A 10,237-nucleotide genomic window follows, 5' to 3' on the forward strand; every position below is an offset into this window, starting at 1 on the left:
ATACAGAGCATAACTACATTGTTGCATCTGGTATGGGTTTATACTGACACTGGACATTGGTCATGCATGATCATATCACACTGATATTGTCAGTAGATTCTATTAATCTAAACACCACTTCATCTGAATATGAAGACAGATACCTCCACCCTTGCAGTACTGCTGTTTCCAAAGTGTGTGTGCTTGTGTGCGTGCGTGTGTGTGTGTGTGTGTGTGTGTGTGTGTGTGTGTGTGTGTGTGTGTGTGTGTGTGTGTGTGTGAATGTGTGTGCATGTGTTATCTAAACAACATCCTGAGGAACAGGTACACATATGGCTGAGTTTTGGAAGATACATTCATAACTGCTTCTTTCACCTAGGATACCAAGGGTTCTAATCATATAGCAGTTAACTTGTGTGTAATAATTTCATTATCACTCTAGAAGCAATTTTACAACAGGATTTGAGTCCACATCTATGTCATACAATCTGCCCAACATTATCTTCTCAGCATACATTACTGATGTTATCCTCTATAAAGTGCTCTCTGAGACTATTAAAGTCAGACATCTGTAGAGGTGCAATTCTTATGTTGCATGGAATCTAGCTTTTATGTCTACATAGGTGTTGTGTTTGACTCTGACCTCAATCAACTGGTGTGTGTGGTTGTTGGTATATTATGGTCGTAGTCTGATGTTTTGAATTTCTTTTCTTTTGACTCCTACTCAGGGGAACATTTTACTTAGCCTGAATCCAATATCCCCTGTTCCCTCTCAACACATAACATCCTTTCTGCATAATGCTGAGGATGTCATCATGTCAAAGAGGTAGACATACATCATGAAACAGAGCCCCTACATTACACTGTGCAAGCCATTTGTAGACCACTGGGTGTGTGATCTCTAATTCTATCATGAGGCGGTGCACAAATCACATATGGACAGAAGCAGTCTGTAATAAAATCAAACACATGCACACATACACACATACACCTAATATCTTCCATCACATAGATATTACACTTTTGCTTTAAATGGACTGCTGACATGGGATGATGCTATGTATATTGTTGCCTTACTAAGGCATGTGTTCTTGTAGTGGAGTATATTAACATTCTACACAGTTCTCATTCAACCATCAGAGTGACAGATGCAGTATGGCACAAGTGTGCATGTTTATACCTAGCATGGTGCAGGTGTGCGTGTGTATACCTAGCATGGCATAGGTGTGCATGTGTGTACCTAGCAAATGGAAATGTTATCTGATATATAGCAATATTACATCATACTGATTACATGAGCACATGTTGCTGGGTTTATCCACATGTTGTAATGCTGTTATATACACAAACATATGACATGTTCAGATTCAGTCAGAACCTTGAGGAATTCATTTTATGCACAATTGTGTTGCTGTTCACAAGGATTATACAGGTGTTCCCCAACAGCATTGTGTGACTGTCAGCATTTGTGTCATTACCTGTTCTGCATGAACCGCATCCACCTTATTTGTAATATGTCCATATATGGTGTCATGACCCTCACCCTCACATTTTTACTGATAAACATATAGGCATATTATGTATAACTGATATAATGACATGAAATAGGTAGAGGTGTATGACTGCATTAACAGTTCCACTGTGTGCATCTGATTTGTAGACAACGTTGTATTTGGAGGTGATATCACAAAGCATTTTATAACTACATCTGAAATCTTAAGGGGAATACCCAGCTATGCACAGAGCTGGTTGTGGATGGCACCACCCATACTCAACCACAGGAAATAGACAGCCTGCTAACTGACATATTTTTATCTAGGTTTAACCCCCCGTCCCCATCGGTCATCACCCAAAGGATATCTGACACCATTCCTCAGCATATTATCACAAGAGACCAGGTCATCTCAATTCTCTCTAAGGCTAAAAGCATGACATAAATTGACCCTGAAAACATCCCAGGTTGCCTTTTAAATAATTTCAAACATGACCAAGCAGACCCACTTGGATCTCTATTTAAACACAGACTCCAGAGAGACTACATCAGCAAGGGATGCTTTTGTCAAGTGTATCACATTTGGCTCAATGAGCTCCCACACATTTGGTAGGCTATATAGAACTATTCTTTGGGATGTATATCCATTAGGATTTGACAGCGCAGTTTTCCCTTCAAGGTGTTCTACTAGATGCTTGTGTGATATGTCTTTCTATGTTGCACCCAGTAAACATATAGGTCAGCGATGACATTGATGGCATGGTTTTGAGTCTTGCAGGTGGATATTGTGGCTTATGTAGCATGGAAACCTATAAACTGGCCATGATTGTTCCTGATTTCAACTCCACTTCTAATAATGTCCCTGTTAAGCCTTCCAAAAATTGGTCATTTTTGGGGAAGGGGTGGTGAATTCCACTTATAGAATCCTGACAATCATTACAGTTGTACATGCCTGTTCCTGAAGAACATGTATAAGTTACACTTACATATTCTGTCAATGCCACAGATTAATGGTGGTAATATTGTAAAAGTGTCCATAATATTGCGTGTTTATATCTACATTTTTCCAGGAGTCTGTTGCTATGTGTCCCTGTTTGTTTCAGAGTTATGGTGATGTGTTGTCATATTCAAACAAGTCACTTTGAAGAGCATTAGTGTATGCACATACTCCTAATTTATATACTGTCTTTGGCAAATGTCCTCTCCAGTGAGCAGATCAGTGATGTTTATATCACAGTCATTCATCTCCACTGACATGTACACATAGCCCGTATTGTATATACCATCACTACTAAATTTCTTCTCCAGTGAGCATATCAGTAATGTTTATATCACAACCATTCACCTCCATTGATATGTAGCCTTGTGTGGCCATCATATACCACACATACCATGTGTGTTTGTATCATAAGCTGAAAAGGTGTAAACAGCAATCTGGACCATGCTATTTACATATGTGCATAATGTTCTGCTACTCGCTTGTGCTGGAAGTGTGCATGCATTGACATATCCTATTATGGGGACACTGACGTATTTATCATGCCCAGATCTTCTTTATCCGTTAGTATCATTCGTGTCTGTACCCACGTTCATAAGCACACTTTCCCTGGTCAGTATACGTTTCCTTGTATTTATCCTGCCTGTTTAACCCACTCCCCTCCAAATTTTCATTCTTCAAATATTTTTTAGCGTATATTGCACTAAGCACACTTTTCTTTACTGCATTATTACTGCTGGCATTGCAGTATATTTACCCCTGGCAGAAATTGTTGCTGTCAGAGCAATATCGCTGAACAGGTGTGCTTGTAAGCAAACTTGAATGCATCTTTCCTTTGTGCTCATGCTGTTCTGTACAGGTTCCTGGCCAGCAACAATGTGGCTGGTCATGGAACCATGCTTGTATCCATGTAACTGCTATGATCAGCATAAATATATGATTAGCACCGCTGCTTGCACTAACACGTAAACTCTGTGTAGGCTTTGTGTGAAGCCGACATGGAGCTTATGGAATCCCTGGGTTCATTTCATCACATAGAAGTAAAGTCCTTGTTACTCTATTTGTCTTTGGATTGGCCTTTTCTTGAGTATAGCAATTCATTTTGCCTTTTTAATGAATCACATCTTGTAATAGTTCAGAACTATGCTGCACAGTATTATTAATGTAAGTACTGAGGAATATTTGGTGTGACTGCATGTTTTTACATTAGTCATTTCAATATTGTTTTAAGATGAATGGTTTGTGCAAAATCTTTCAAGTAATGTGTAATGGATTTACAGATGAACTTTTGTGTCTTGAAATGTATATTTACCTAAAGAGAACTAAGAGGCACAGTTCAATGTTTATAGCTTTTAACTAGTCACTGTAATAAACGTCAGCTCTCTTTTCCCATTTTAATTAGTTAGTGTAACAAATTGGGGCTCTATTTTCCCATTTAACTAGTTACTGCAATTAATAGGAGTTCTGTTTTCCCATTTTAATCAGTTACTATAATAAATCATATCCTACTTCCTAAAGAATTGCACAGACGAATTTCACCTGCAGTTGCAAATGTTCACAAGTGACAATACATTAAGTTTTATTCTTTGGACCTTAATATTGTCAAATATATAGCATGTAGCCTTAAACACCATATTAAGTTTTAACTTGTTTGTGTAATCTTATCTTAAATTGTTTGCATTATTATGGAGCTTTTCTCCCCTGGACTCTGCTGAAAAAAGGCTTTGGCTCAGTCAGACATTCATGGTCAACAAATGTAAAATAAATAAATAAAAATAAATAAAAGTTAAATTTATGCAAGGCAATTTCCAAGCCTCAAACTAATAATTTAATTTGTGAAGTCATGCATTAGTGTGTTCTGTTTTGTAGTGTTGAATCTGCTGGTAGGATATCCCCACCCCACTTACTTACCCACACTCACAGGCCTTTTATTTTTGAAGGTGAAGCTAAATTAACACTTTAGCGTATATTACTCTTATCAGTGTAATATATCCCTGGAAAGACAATGAAAAGCCCATAACCATAAAATTAAATGCTTTGACTCAAGTCAAGTATATAGAGTTCAGAGACCTTCCTCCTGATTTACTAATCTTCCATGTAACACTAGATTAGTCTTACACCGAAGTGCCAGTGTAAGAGTATGATGGCAGCGCCCCATGCATATTAATGTAGACGAGTGTAGGGTGCATGTTGAACTGGCAAGCAGTCCAAAAATCCATGCCCCTGCAATGAAGAAATGCAGCAATTTCCAGTTACATGAGCGAGTCCGTTCACATGTGTACAATGTAACACTACACTCCCCGATATGTTAAACAACTTACAAAATTAAAACTAAAAATAATTTTTTTTTCTTCCGATATAGCTGCCCGTAGTTGCGTGGGTTTGCCCATTGCTTAGCTACAGTTACAAGCTTAGACACCAGAAGGGGATAATAAAGAAAATATATGCAAGTTAAGCAACATAGCAATAGCGTAGTGGTTAGAGCCTTCACACAAAGCGGAGGCATTCCCTGTTCAAGTCCCATTACTGCACGTACCATTTTCTGTGGAAAATCTGTATACAAAAATATTTCCTGACATTTTTTATGTATACGTTTTGTAAAAAGCATTGAAATGTAAAATGCAGTAGTGAACAAATTATATATATATGAAGGTGAAATGGTTATGCATTCTGAGGCATGAGTACCCTATTTTAAGCAATATAAAGCACTGCTAAACACATTTTACCATTGTTGAGCATATTTAAATACAATTACGCATTGTTGCACACCACGCTAACCAGCGCAACCGAAACGTATTTGCACATAGCTGCACCGCGCTAACCAGGGCAACGTCGGGCAAAGTCAGGCAAAGTTGAGCAAAGTCAGGTACACATGCTCACACCTGCTTTACTGTTCCTTAACCAGTCAGGTCTGCCCAGCAGGAAAATAAAAAGCAGTGACAGGGCTCGAACTCAGGATACTGTGCACTATAGTCACAGTACTTAACCACTAAGCCATGATAGCATTTCACAAACACGCACTTTCAACAGACACATATTTATCAAAGGAATTTTAAACATTATCAACATCAGCTAAGCAGGCGTGCCTACAGCTGAGTTTTTCCAAAACTGGCCAATCACAAATAAGTGCGGGAAATGAGTCATATTTAAGCTCCACAGGCGGGAATACTTGCTATAACTGGTTGTAGCTTCCTTCTGCAGTCAGCATGGCTGGTTTTGGTGAAGGCACTCGATTTAGAGTGCAACGCTGGGGCATCCAGGAGTCCAAAATTATGGTTTGTCTCCTTGTCCACCAGCATGAGGAAAGACTCCTGTGGGGCCAGTACCAGGGACCCAATATAAAACGGAGGTCTGGAACAGTCTTGCCCATGATCTGACCAGTGCCCTTGGTGTTTCTCAGACTGGTGAGCAGGTCAGGCACCATTATTCTGACCTGAAGCAACATAGGGAGGATCAACTGGACCAGTGGATCCAGGAATCCTGTACAATGCCTAATGTCCCAGTACTGAGTAAGTAGCCATTGTATTAAGTAGTTAAGAATTGCTATGCTTGTCTATACTATGGATAGGTATGTCTCAATATCACTGCATTTACTTCACAGCTGCAGATGACCGAGCTATGAACCAGCAAGTCCATGAAGATAGGCTGCAAATGCTGCGTCATGAGGCAGGTTAGTAATTATTCTGCATGCACTGTTATATAAAATAAATGAGAGAGCCTTCAAAAAGTCTTTGAACCCAATAAATAAAGGTGTAATAATCCTTTAATAAATGTATGATTCATGGAGTGCGTCTGTGTCATTTTCTTTGATATGTTGTTGTACTGTTGCATTCTACAAATAGTAGTGTTGTATTAATCAGTGTCAACCCACACTTGGGAAGGCCAATATAACGTGGATGAAGGGAGTACCAGTAGCATGTATGCAAATGTACAGCCCTCAACTGTTGGTTCATGGCCAGCATGTACAGGTTAATCTGGCAAATGAGTAGCTTGGTATTGTGTTCCCCAGAAATGTCAGTGTGCTGCCAGAAAAGTAGATCTGTCAGTGTACCATCTTAGCAGTAGTGTGTGTGAGCAACTCTCAAAATATGTTGCAGTAACATCTGCATCTTGGACAGTTTGTATGTAAGATACAGCTCATGTATATAATGATCTAGCAAAATCCAATTGCACAATATAAGTACATTGGGTGGTGTGGTGCCTTCTGTGTGGAGTCTGCATGTCCTCCCTGTGGTCGCGTGGGTTTCCTCTGGGTGCTCCGGTTTCCTCCCACATTCCAAAGACATGCAGTAGGTGGACTGAACACTCTAAATTAGCCCTAGTCGTGAGTGCGTGTGTGCCTTCTGTGGAAGGTTGGGCGCCGGGCTGGCAACTCGACACTGTAAAACTCCACTGCCAATCATGAGCGGACAAGTGATCCACTGTGACGACCCCTAACCGGGAAAAGCCGAAAGAAGAAGAAGAAGTACATTGGGTAGTGTAATAATACATGTAAGGGACATATAACTGCAGTTAATAGGAATGTAGTGAAAACTAGAAGGATATATAAGTTGTTAATTGAGCTATATTTTCCCACCCTCCTTTATGTGCATATAAAATGCAATTCCACACCTCAATTGGTATGTCTAATCTGAAATCATTTGTTGGGACCTATGTCCTATTGGTTTATAAATATTTGCATTTATTTCTATGCTTGTGCCCTGTTAAAATGCCAAAATATTGGTGACCTGTTGCCATAAATTCAACCTGTATGCCGTTGTAATGTCCACTATTGTTCTATATATGCATGTGTTATGCTTGCTTTTCAACTGTTGAAAATCTGTTGTGTTGGTTTAATGGGAATACGTCTGCATGCTGTTATAACTAATTGGGAATGCTGTTGACTGTTACTAACCCATATCTTTATTAAACTCTCCAAAACATAATGTGAAGTATAATGTTAAACTCTCCAAAACATAGTTCGTATGGGAAGGCCGGTCCCTGTGGACCCACCTATCCCACCTCAGCTGGCCATGGCACCTGGCACCAGCAGATCTGGTGCCCAGCCTGGGACCTCCTCCTCCATTGGCCTTGTGCCACCTTTGGGTGGAAGCGCTGCAGGGGATGGGGATGGGGCTTGCCCCCCCCCCGTGCAAGTGTGGGCAGAAGGGCACCTATCACCCTTCAAACGGTCCGGGCTGTGGTGCGTAGAGAGATTGAACGTTCTGTTGCAGAACCTCTATGCCAGCTTGAGGTCAGCCTGCCCCTCCTACACAGCCCCCAGCACAGCCACCCTCTGGGCCGTAAAGATACAGTGGTGAATGCCCATGGGTGGGGACCTCAGTCCCACTGTTTCCATATGGGGGCTCATGGGCTTGCAATTTCCAAACATCCCTCCCCATCAAAGGTGTTCACCCACCACATGTCATATACCGCCCCTGTATGCATCTTGTTTCTCTTGTCTGTTTACCTCCCCAACCTACCTCCCCAAATATACCTACATCCCCTACCCCACATTCCACTCTCACCTGAAAAAAAAAGTGCAATCAGCTCCCCAAAAAAAAATTAGTCCCCATACATAGCTGCCCATTTTGCACACATGTCCACTGGACACATGAAATGGTATTTGATTGGCATTACAACATACTTTGTTGTCCTCACCCCTCTCTCAGGGGTTGAAGGGTTCATATCTACCTCCAAATTTATTGCATATGCACAGCTGTTGCTGTTGAAGAAAAGGGCAGCTATGGACCTTCCCTACACCCGTCCTGCACATCCCGAGCTATTTTCCATACTGTCTTTCCCTCTTTGTGCCCATTTTTCACCACTTTCCTATCTCCCCATTTATCTTTTCTTTCAAAGAAATTAGCACGGAGGTGAGCAGGAGTAAGCACTATTAAGCAGTAGTTAGCGGATTTGCACTTGTTTGCACTTGGATAAGCAATGCGCAGCAATGCGCAAACCCGCGCAAACCTGCTTACAACTGCTTAAAAGTGCCTTAGTCACTCTGTATGTGAGGGCCATTGTTCTGCTCAGGAGCAAAATAAAACACCTCTTTCAGTCTCAAACCCTGGACCTTGCACACACTACACAACATGAAGTACCACTAAGTCACTGCAAATATGATGGTGTAGTGGTTAATTGCTGTGACTCTAGTGTACGGGGTCCTGGGTTCAAGACCTGCAAAGGCTGTTTATTTGGGTTGGGTGGGTGGCCTAATGGTTAAGGTGTTTGCCTTATAAACACAAAGTGCATGGTTTGAGTCTCACAAGGGATAACTGGTTAGGCTTAAAATGGCTCGTAAGGGCAGTTAGCTTAGTATGAACGTATGATCAGTATGATATACATCAAGTTGGTGCTTAAATAATTATATCATGCATCAGAATGAGTGAATGTAAAGGAAAATTAGGAATACCATACCACACAACTTGTTCTGTGGATGTGGACCAACAGTTGTTGTGGGATTACATTACATGACTGTGATAAGAGAAGTAGCCATTCTAGCAGGAAATAATGTTACACCATCACTTTACAACCCCACACAGTATCACAGCAGGACAAACACTGGCATATCTGTTTAGGGCAGAGGCCATACCTCTCAACTGTCTCTAATTTTCAGGGATGTCCCTGATTTTGACAAAAAATTTAGCTCTGTCCCTCTGAATCCCTCCTAAAACTACTGACTTTGAGCAGAAAGGTGGTGAATTACACTTAATGAATAATGACAATAATTAAGAGTTAGACACCTTTTACTTCAGAAAAGGTGCATCAATTCATATGCTCTGATTCTCTCAATGTTTCAACTTAATGGCACTAATATTTTAAAGGTATCCCTGATTGTCCCTGACTTTTTCTTGACTTTTCCCTGAGTCTGTTCAAATATGTACCTGAGTGGTTGAGAGGTCTGGCAGAGGCAGAAACAGAGAGGCATATTAGCCTTTCTGCTGTTACACACTGTGCAAATAGCTTTGGAAGGAGTTTCAGAAGCATACCCTTATGTAGGAAAACAACACTGAAATACAAATGGATGTAGCCATGTACTGGTAGCAACCAACTGTAAGAATGCCATTGCTCTATTGCTGAAAAGACCTGTGTGGTGCACAGACAAAAATAACAGGCTATTCTCTGGATATCATGTGGATAGGTTCACAGTTGGGAGTTACGCAGACAGACTACTTGCCTTGATAAACTAACATGTACACAGCAACCCTGTAAGTCTAGCAAGATAAAATCCACACAATACTACTTATGCTCTCTGTACTTCTGCAACCCTACCCGAATGTAGAATATACCTCTGTGTGTAGGGTCGACCAAGGATGTAGGTAAGCATATTCACTGTACTGAAATGTGTCCAGTTTTTCTGAGCAGCTTGTGCTAATGCCAACACTAAAAAAAGCACAAACTGTTTAGAACTGAGTAAATGAATATTCACAGTATAGCAGTTCACAAATAATTTTTGTGCCAAAGGAATACATCTCTATAACTAGCTTTGTATGGCAGTTAATTGTAACAGTTGAAAAGAAAATACATCTTTCCATGTATCTTGAGGTAGCATTTTGAGGGGTGAGTACATTTCTACACTGACAAGTGGGTACTGGAAGCAGCAACATTAGGTCTGAGTAGAAAATGTAAATCTCTGGCTACACCCCTGGCTTCTGATATAAGAACTATACTCACCTTCTGTCTTAAACAATGATGTCCACACCAAACAAGGATGATCTCCATCTTGGAAAGCTGAAAGGGCCACGCCTACATGAGTCAGCAATTTATAGTACTGGGTTGCTATGACA

The sequence above is a fragment of the Protopterus annectens genome, chromosome 3.part1, assembly GCF_019279795.1.
Source record: "Protopterus annectens isolate FY-2018-M chromosome 3.part1, PAN1.0, whole genome shotgun sequence".
In the NCBI taxonomy this organism is placed as follows: Eukaryota; Metazoa; Chordata; order Ceratodontiformes; family Protopteridae; genus Protopterus; species Protopterus annectens.